At 38.5% G+C, this 9256-nt stretch overlaps 1 protein-coding gene and 1 long non-coding RNA gene across 2 annotated transcripts in view; both read right to left on the bottom strand.

The window, feature by feature from the left end:
- LOC107572394 (protocadherin Fat 2-like) overlaps positions 1-9256 on the bottom strand; it is a 161539-nt gene that overhangs the window by 78585 nt on the left and 73698 nt on the right. The gene's annotated exons all lie outside the window — the stretch shown is intronic.
- LOC107572395 (uncharacterized) overlaps positions 6281-9256 on the bottom strand; it is a 7213-nt gene continuing 4237 nt past the window's right edge. Inside the window, exon 3 of the long non-coding RNA XR_001607335.1 lies at positions 6281-6343. This is a non-coding gene — a long non-coding RNA (uncharacterized lncRNA). The remainder of the gene's footprint in view (positions 6344-9256) is intronic.

The raw sequence follows: 9256 nt of genomic DNA, 5'->3' as shown, positions 1-9256 counted from the left end.
AAAAAAAACCTTGCCTCTTAGACCCAGGGATGTTGCCACTAGTGTGGAGAGCCTAAGAAGTTGTGAATCCTTGGAAATCAGTGGGGAAAAGGGTGGAAATAAATATAAAAACACAAAAATACAACTGGAACGGCACAAAGGTTTGTTTTGGTTTCATAGCGCTGCATTTTTCTCTCTCACTAACTCAAAGACAGCATATCCTCTGGGGCGAAGTGAAGAGAGATTGTAGACTGGCCTTGATACCTGTGCAGGCCTGCAGTCAGCCCATATAACTGCCAGGAAGATACACGGCTCACGGCCCCAGGAAGACCGGCCCCTAATTCCCCCATTAGTCTCAATAAGGGACTCGCTGATAGCGTAAAGGGGTTATGATGGCATTATTGGGGACTGTGATGGTGGGTATCTAATGAGGCACCAGAGGGCTTCAGGTGTGCGGATGGTGGAACAGGATCAAGCCTCCAGCCATGACCGCCGGGCCAACGAGATGGACAAGCTCTAGCCTGAGTTCGCCTGATAAAGAGCCGTGTGCTTTTATTGCTCTACACACAAGCTGTTGTGTTTGGCCATGTTTGCTCAGGTGGAATTCTTGGAATTCTCAGCGGGAATAAGGAAACTTGAGGTAGGTAGCTTTGGTGAGAAACAGAGCAATAGAAAAATGTTGCTCCGGGCTTTGTCTTTGTATCACTATGATGTCTTAAAGATGTGCTTTAAAACAACAGCTTGGTATTGCTAATCTGAAACACTTCTAAGTCCATCATATGGAAATGAAATGCTAACTTCAATTGTGAAATTTCATATAATCATGGTGAGCTGATAAATTACATGCGTTGTTTTCCTTGAGTTGTTCTGCTGCGCAGGAGGCTGGTGGGCACCTGGGGAAATTCGGCTGGATCACTCACACCTGCGGAGTTGGATGAAAGCGCAGAGATTACTGTGCTCCAGGGGATGCTGGCCACATGCGCTACTACTGGCCACACTCCCCATGCCCGCCGTATTTAATAAGGCGATGCAGGAGAGATAATGAGAACTGGAGAGATGCATGCACCCTGAGGAAAAGCAAATGGTGGTGATTCAGGCTTGGCTTATAAGACTTCATGTAACATGAGGTTAAACAAAGAAACAAGTGGAAACAACCAAGAAAACTCCAAAATGTATCATGCGATTTAGTGCTGCATTCTATAGGTCCAAGTATAACAAAACCTATGACTAGAAGGTTTAATAATTGTTCTTACTTTATGAGAATAAGGAAGTCCACACCACAACTATTATGACAACGTCACAGAGGAACAACATCACTGGAATCACTTAACTGTAGTGAACATTCTCTCCTGTTGGTATGGATGGCAATACAGTTATTGTTATAGTAATCTTTCTTGGAATTGTTCTGGAAGTTAAAATGCCACTCATTTTCTCCACTGGGAAATTTATTTTGAACAATAACTTATACAATTTTTAAAGACAGATCTATTTGTGAGTTACGAGGTTCTTTATCAAAGGTATATGCTTTTTGTTGAATCTGTCAGTCCACATTTTTATCCGCTTAAATTTTTAAACATTCAGGAATCTCCACCAGTCAAAGAATCTCTGAAGGCCTCTTTAGTGCCACTCCCATGAAGCACTACGAATTACGTGATAGACTCAGTCTCCCTGTGCTCATAAACTACTTTTATAAAACTAACCGTTTCATATTTTATATTTATCTGTCAGTTTTTTTAATTTTTTAATTTATGTCATTCACAATAGGACTTTTTGGGATTGTAGGACCTCATTAAAAGGTGCAGTATGTAATATTGACAGCTAGAAGTTGAAATGGGTACTGCAGTCCTAATTAAAAATATTGGAGACCGTCATTTCTCCCTCCCCCTTATCCTCAGACTCACTGATTATGCGGGTTGTCAAATTGAGTACACGCAAAAGGAACAAATGCAATTGACAATGGAAGGTGACGAGCCTTATACTGAAAGTTGATCAGTTGATTTATCCGGGTTTTTTTATATTCCTCTGCTCATAGAGCTTTTTAGATGGATGCTGAGGCTATTTAGGTCGGGTAGAATCTGCGATCTCTGACCCAGTTTGTTTTCTACAATACGCTGTGTTTTCCATCAACTGGCAACCTGGTGTGTTGAGATACTATTGGGTAAACTGACAGTGGGTCAGTTATAATCACATAGATACATGTAGATCTCACATAGATCACATCAGATAAATAATCACATAGACCAAAACAAAAACAAGGCATTCTAACATGGAAATAGCAATGCTTTTCGGAGAAACAAGTGTGTTTCCTAAATATCTGCAAATATATTATATTTTATGCTTTAGTACAGTCCAAAAATTACATACAGCACCTTTAAAACAATTAAGTCCCAGTGGTGTGTAGTGGTGTTCTGAAACGAGGAGGCAAAGTCCTCAGTTTTTTTTTTTTTTAATCAAATGTAAATTCATGTCCCAGTCACATTTTCTTGGTTCAATAAACATTACTTACACTATCAGAAAAAAAAAGAAAAAAAATCTATTTTATATTTTTACATTAAAGGTGCAGTAAGTGATTTCTGAGAAATGCTGTTGATATTTGAAATCACCAAAAGAAAACACGCCCCTTCCCAAAAGAATCACACCCCTATATTGATAGCTCCGCCCCCAAATTTATGAACATGCTATTCAACACAGGCTCCTCCCCCATCACTACTGGACATGCCCCTTACTGGTGATTGGCTACAAGTGTGTTTTGGTGCTCGGTCCGATCCACTTTCAACAGTGTTTCTCAGAAATCGCTTACTGCACCTTTAACAATGTAATCAATATTCCATTTATTAATGCCACGTATGAAACTCATTAGTGTTTTTAAGCATTTTACATTTATTCCAAAGTAATAACTGAACACAGTAACAATTTAAACAATATATTTTATTTGTGAACTTATGTTTCAGATTTTATTTTTAATAGTTAACTTTTATTTTTTTTCATCAGTCATCTAAGTTCGATATATATTGGTCACAGAGATTTACCTTAAATTTCACCAAGCTGATTACTGACTAAAAGCTCCCACAGATCATGTTTTCAGGCCATTTCAAGTCTTATTTTGACATAGCGAAGTGGTTATATCTAAGTGTGTGTGTGTTTTTTGTTGTTGTTATTAATCTTCCCAATAACGTCATTATACTATTCATTCAGACTGATTCGTGAACATGCACAAACACAAGAGGCAGGATTTATCGCATGAACCAGTCACAGCCAAACAAAACCAGTCATATCCAATCATATTGCTACGGCGGCACTGCCTCCTCTCACGCGACCTTCCCCCCATTTATTCTCAATTACCCCCAACCAAACTCAATGGGCTCAGGGGAGGCAAGAGAGACGTGGACTCCTGCTGCAACTTTACCTGCTGGTGTTGCTGCTGGGCAGTGTTTCTTTAGAAAAATTACTGATTGATGATTTATACACCTTTTAATGATACATGTTTTTCTCATCTAATATTTTTGAGGACGCACTGCCTCCCTTGCCTCCTCGGAGGAAACGCCCCTGTTAAGTGCATTTCAGTACTGAAATTGTGTAACAGTGACTGGCAGGTAAATTTCACTTCCTTTCAGTACACTCTTAAAAATAAAGGTGCTTCACGATGCCATAGAAGAACCTTTTTGTCTAAATGGTTCCATAAAGAACCTTTAACATCTGAAGAACCTTTCTGTTTCACAAAAGGTTCTTTAGGGCAAAAGAAGGTTCTTCAGATTATAAAAAGGTAATAAAGAGGTGGTTCTTTAAACAACCTTTGACTGAATGGTTCTTCTATGACATCGCTTGAAGAACCTTTTGAAGCACCTTTATTTTTAAGAGTGTACCCTTGCTCCATTCGCATTTCTGTTTGCATCACTTCGGACTTAACATATTCACTGCTTGTGATTTGGAATCTGACTTAAAATGGCTGCACATCCCGTTAAGTCGACTAGGGTCAGACTCGGACCCAGCAGCATATGACACCATTTTCATTAAGAACAGCAGGAATACAAATGAACCCTAGCAGCCGCCACTGTACCTCATGTTCTCTGCTGTAATCTGAGTGTAAGCGCTAAATTGCATTGGTTCTCTCATCAAGCATGTAATTGTGTTTCTTGACATGCCACTGAAAGCACTGCAATGGGGCCCATCCTCAAGGACAGTGTTATGTTTTATTCATTTCTCTTTTCGAGAAAGGTACGCTCTCCCTCTCTCTGCCTCCCTCCACCTCTCTGTGAATTTTTCTCCATCTCAATCAACTGTGGTGTAATTTTGGTGGTAATTCTTAACTTTACTATCCATTGCCTAAACACATATACAAGCTCTGAAAGTATGTTTTAGTTTGATTAAATGTGTTCACCATTTGCCGTGAGAGGGTCTGGAAGACACCGAAAACCTTCCATGTGTGTAATTGTATGTAATGAGCCAATCACGGCAGTTTTCTTTACTCAAGCTCTAGGCTGGCAGTGAGTGGCCAGCTACCTGTCTTCATCAGAGCGTGACTGCTCTCTTTAGCTCTCTTGTACTTGAGCAATGCTCGCACTTTAAAGCATTTCACACATCCATGGACTTAATCTGGGTGTCATCCTTTGCAGTTTGTGTGTGGTATGAGTGTCACACTAAACACCTGCTCTGTTACTGTTTGAAACTCTGGAAGTTGAAACTGGAAGTCACAGAGCTTGGAGGAAGTGTTATTTCCTGTTTCCCTGATACTGTTGATTAGGTGTATAAATATTGCAAATTTATGCACATTTCCATATGTGTGACCTGCAAGTTTGGTGCATCTTTTTCAGTGCAGATGCACAATCAACTATCTAGAGATGACATTCAATTATCTACCATTGTGTGTATATTTAACCATTATTAAAAATCAGTATTAGGTTGGTGCAAAACTAATATGGAAGGATGTTGTTGTAGCCAACAACACTGGAAAATGTTCAAGCATACTTGAATTCATCCCTGCCTGAAATGTGTGCTCATGAAATCAGAATGAGGACGATGTGATTCAAGGGTCCTCCAACATAGCCCTTGCTGGACCTTTATAGCAAATAATCTTACAGGCACATTTTGACAAAGCCTAAGAACTAAGAGCTAAGCAAACATTTCCTCAATTTTTTTCTGAACCTGTATGTTCCACCCACTTTCACAGTTTGTGTATCTCTTCACCACACACACACACTTACAAAATCATGCCCATATGCTCATCTGACAGCACGTGAAAAACTAATCTTCCTAGGATCTGCACAATAAACATGGTGACAGGGACTCAAATGGAAACCACACTCACAGAATAATAAATACACTAAACTTTAAACTCCAAACGATTAATAAACTACAACCCTCAATAAAACACTTGAACTTCAAAGCATTGGAAAATTAAACTTTTTAAAATAATGTTAAAACATTTAGCACTTACAGTATACTGGAAGAAATGTCTGATGTTGATATGGTGGACTATCTATCTATCTATCTATCTATCTATCTATCTATCTATCTATCTATCTATCTATCTATCTATCTATCTATCTATCTATCTTTTATTTTTTTGGAGAAATAGTTTGATACTTATTGAATCTGATTGTTTCTGAATTCAAATTTTCAAACCAATTTGACAATGATGCCTAATGAAGCAACTAGTTATTGTGATTATTATTGTTATTATTATTATTATACATTATTATTAAAATTAACTGTATAATCTTCAATATTAAACTTTTCAGAATTTAAAATGTTTTATAAGTTATCACAGAGTTGATGTTAAAAGTATAAAAACAGAGAAATCAAGGCAGAATTGTCCTTAAAACTCTCCAATCTATTTAAAAAGTTAAAACAACTATAATCTATCCTAATGTATAATCTATATACATCCACTGCAGTGCTGTTATTGTCATATAAATTATGTTCTCTCTGTAACAGGAAACAGGTTGTGTAGTAGTAATGAATTACTCCAGCTGATTGCATCATTTATTTGCACATGCTGTTTGCACCATTTTAGTCCTCAGTTTAGTAGCAAATTTATGCAGGCACCCCAGCTCTTGAAATGTTGAAATTGTGCTTAAGTACACCACCTGACTAACATATGCTGAGTTATAATGCACTTCTCCAATATTTGACAAGCATTTAATGAATAACTGCTGCTATGATCGATACAAAATGTACATGTAAATATCTCTTAAAGGAATAGTTCACAAAAATTTTTTAATTTGCTTAAAATGTACTCACCCTGATGCCATTCAGAATGTAGAGGAGTTCATCGGAACAGATATGGGGAAATTTAGCAGTACACCAATAGACCCTCTGCAGTGAAACGGTGCTGTCAGAATGAGAGTCCAAAAGCTGATAAAAGCTTCACAAAGTAAATATCATAACTCCAGTTCATCACCCTGTGAAGTGAAAAGCTGTGTATTTGTAATAAACAAAGTCATAATCATGAAAGTTTTAACTTCAAACCATTGCTTCAGGCTTAAGTTTGAGTCCATAATATCGCTTTCTCCAAGAAAAAAAGTTGCCTCTTTTCAGTCAAGGGAAATACATAAAGACCAAGCAGTTCTATATCAGGTGGATTTTAATATGACAGGACAACGGGGAATGGACTTTTTATTCCACTGGAGGAAGCCTTATTATGGATTATGGACTGGTATTTTGGCCAGAAACAACAATTTAAATGTTAAAACGGTGTAATGGTGGGTTTTTCACAAACATGCAGCTTTTCACTTTACAAGACATTAGCTGATTGACTGGAGTCATGATAATTACTTGTGGATTATTGTAATGCTTTTACCAGCTGTTTAAACTAGATTACAACAGTGTCCTCATTCTGACAGCACCCGTTCACTTATCCATTGGTGAGCAAGTGATGTTATGCAAAATTTCTCCAAATCTGTTCTAATAAAGAAACTCACCTACATCTTGGATGGCTTGAGGGTGATATGGTACACTTTTTTGCAAATGTTAATTTTCGAGTGAACAATTCTTTTAAAGGGGTCCTATTATGCTTTTCACTTTTTCAACTTTAGATAGTCTGTAATGTTGCTTTTTGAGCATAAAAAATATTTGCAAAGTTACAAAGCTCAAAGTCCAATTCAAAAGGAGATATTTTATTAAACTTTTCAAAATTCTATTATTTCAAAATTCTATTATTCTTAACTTTTTATTTAACTTTTCAAAAACTACAACGAACAACTCGTTTGGACTACAACACATATTTTCCAGGATTTGTGATATCACAAATATTGATGAATGGGACGAGACCAGGTTGAGCTGCACTAGAGAAGGCAACAAGTGTTATCACTATGTCGGAGACGCGCTAGCTTTCCCAAGGCAGACGATCTTAGAGTGTTTAAAATCATCCGGGTTTAATTCGCGCTCAAATTGATTTGATTTTGACGCAATAATTACACTGAAGCTATGGTAAGGGGCATGACATTTCCCGACCAGGCGCCGAGTGTTGCCAATCACAGCACACACTGGCCCAGCTAACCAATCACAGCACATTTCGTATTTCAGAAGGCGGGCCTTCATTTGATACAGGAACTATTCGAGCCGTTCATGCCAGACTGGGGAGAGAGGTGTTGTAATAATGTAAAATATGTGAAAAATAATGTATTTTTCGAACAACCTAGTATGAGAGCCTGTTCTGGTACACCCCCAAAACAAAATCAAGACTTTGTAAAAGAGCATAATAGGAGCCCTTTAAGAGAAATGTTCCACTAACTGTAATAGTGCAGTACAAAACTGCACAACTGAGTGATTTTGTCCCGAATGTGTTAATGTACAAGTTCTGTGAGTCTGAGCTGAACTGAAACTGGATAAGTGTGTGCGTCAAGTCAACAGACTGCAGTAATGTGCATTTCCAGCAAGAAACAGATAGTTATGCACATATCCTCACAGCAAAGTATTAGGGGCATTCCCCTCGCCCCACCAAAAGTAACAGAAAATGCTATTGCTTTATTGTCTGTCTCCCTTGCCTACACCTTTGTGATTGGTGTCGGTGTCATGTTTTTCTCATTTTAGAGTGTGATGGGGGGGCTGGCCCACCTGACGAGAAGCAATCGCACACTCAGTAAAATCATCCACACTTGGACATCCATGGCCCCCCGGCCCGACCCACCTACACCTTTGGCTGCTTTATAGCCTGACTGGGATTGATTTGAGTCTCTCCCCTGCTGCTCCCACTACTGACAGGAATGAACACAAACGGAAGGAGACTCAATCAATGCAGGACATTCAGCAATAAACATCTCAAACATATGCATTTGTCTGTGTGTGAGAGTGTGAGGGCTGGAAGAGCTCAGGTTCCTGGTGTGATTCATTCAGCGTTCTGTGCCGTTACAATTTGGAAGCAGAAAATCTAGTCTGTGTTCAATCCGGCACTACAAAGGGACCTTGGCTGGTAGATTTCAATAACATCTTTTGGCAAAACCTTGCAATGAAGGTGCAATTTCTTGTTTAAATTCGTGATGGCTACATTTGGATTGGTGTAGTGGCTAAAGGTCAAGACTGGAAATCTAAAGGCTGCTCGTTCAAACACTGTACAGAGCTCAACACTACAGATTTTTTTCTACTGGCCCTGCCTCTAAAAAAAAAAATATATATATATATAATAATAATAAAATAGTTTTTGTTTTCATTGATTTTTGAGTGATGTCTCACTCAAGACATAACAGTTTAAGGATAATTCAAGGAACTCAATTTGGTGAACCAGGGCTCTAGACTCATTCTTCCCACTGGTCACTCTTTTGCGACTAACTTTCTCAGCTGGTCACACAAGCACATAATTTGGTCTGAATTTTTATTAATCGGTATTAATCAATGCATGCTGATGAACTTTATCATACTTTATAGTTATATTGTAACAAGTGTTCAACATAAAACCCATTCTTTTTCATCAGTAGGCTATTATTTATTTGAATTTTGTGAATTCGAATTTGCGATCTTGGTGTCACGTTTTACAAGAAAAGATAATTGTTTGTTTTGCTTGTTTGGCCGGCGATAGCCATGACGTCACTACCGCCGCGACTAGTACAAAATAGGCGCCGGTAGCGCACATCATTCACCTTCTTCATCTTCACTGTGAAGTCTGTTTGAAGCGTACATTCCAAAAGCAAAGTAAGAGCTTTTCTCTCCTACTATGGCGAGCACTAGCGAAGCATTTAGAAAGTGTGTACATCAGTGTCAGCGGTTTCTGACACCCGATGATTCACACGATTTATGCATTGTTTGTTTGGGCGAGGAGCACGCACGCGATGTCCTCGAGGGG

The sequence above is a fragment of the Sinocyclocheilus grahami genome, unplaced genomic scaffold (assembly GCF_001515645.1).
Source record: "Sinocyclocheilus grahami isolate Dianchi unplaced genomic scaffold, SAMN03320097.WGS_v1.1 scaffold1744.1, whole genome shotgun sequence".
Taxonomy (NCBI): Eukaryota; Metazoa; Chordata; class Actinopteri; order Cypriniformes; family Cyprinidae; genus Sinocyclocheilus; species Sinocyclocheilus grahami.
This window is presented reverse-complemented; position numbering and strand designations above follow the sequence as displayed.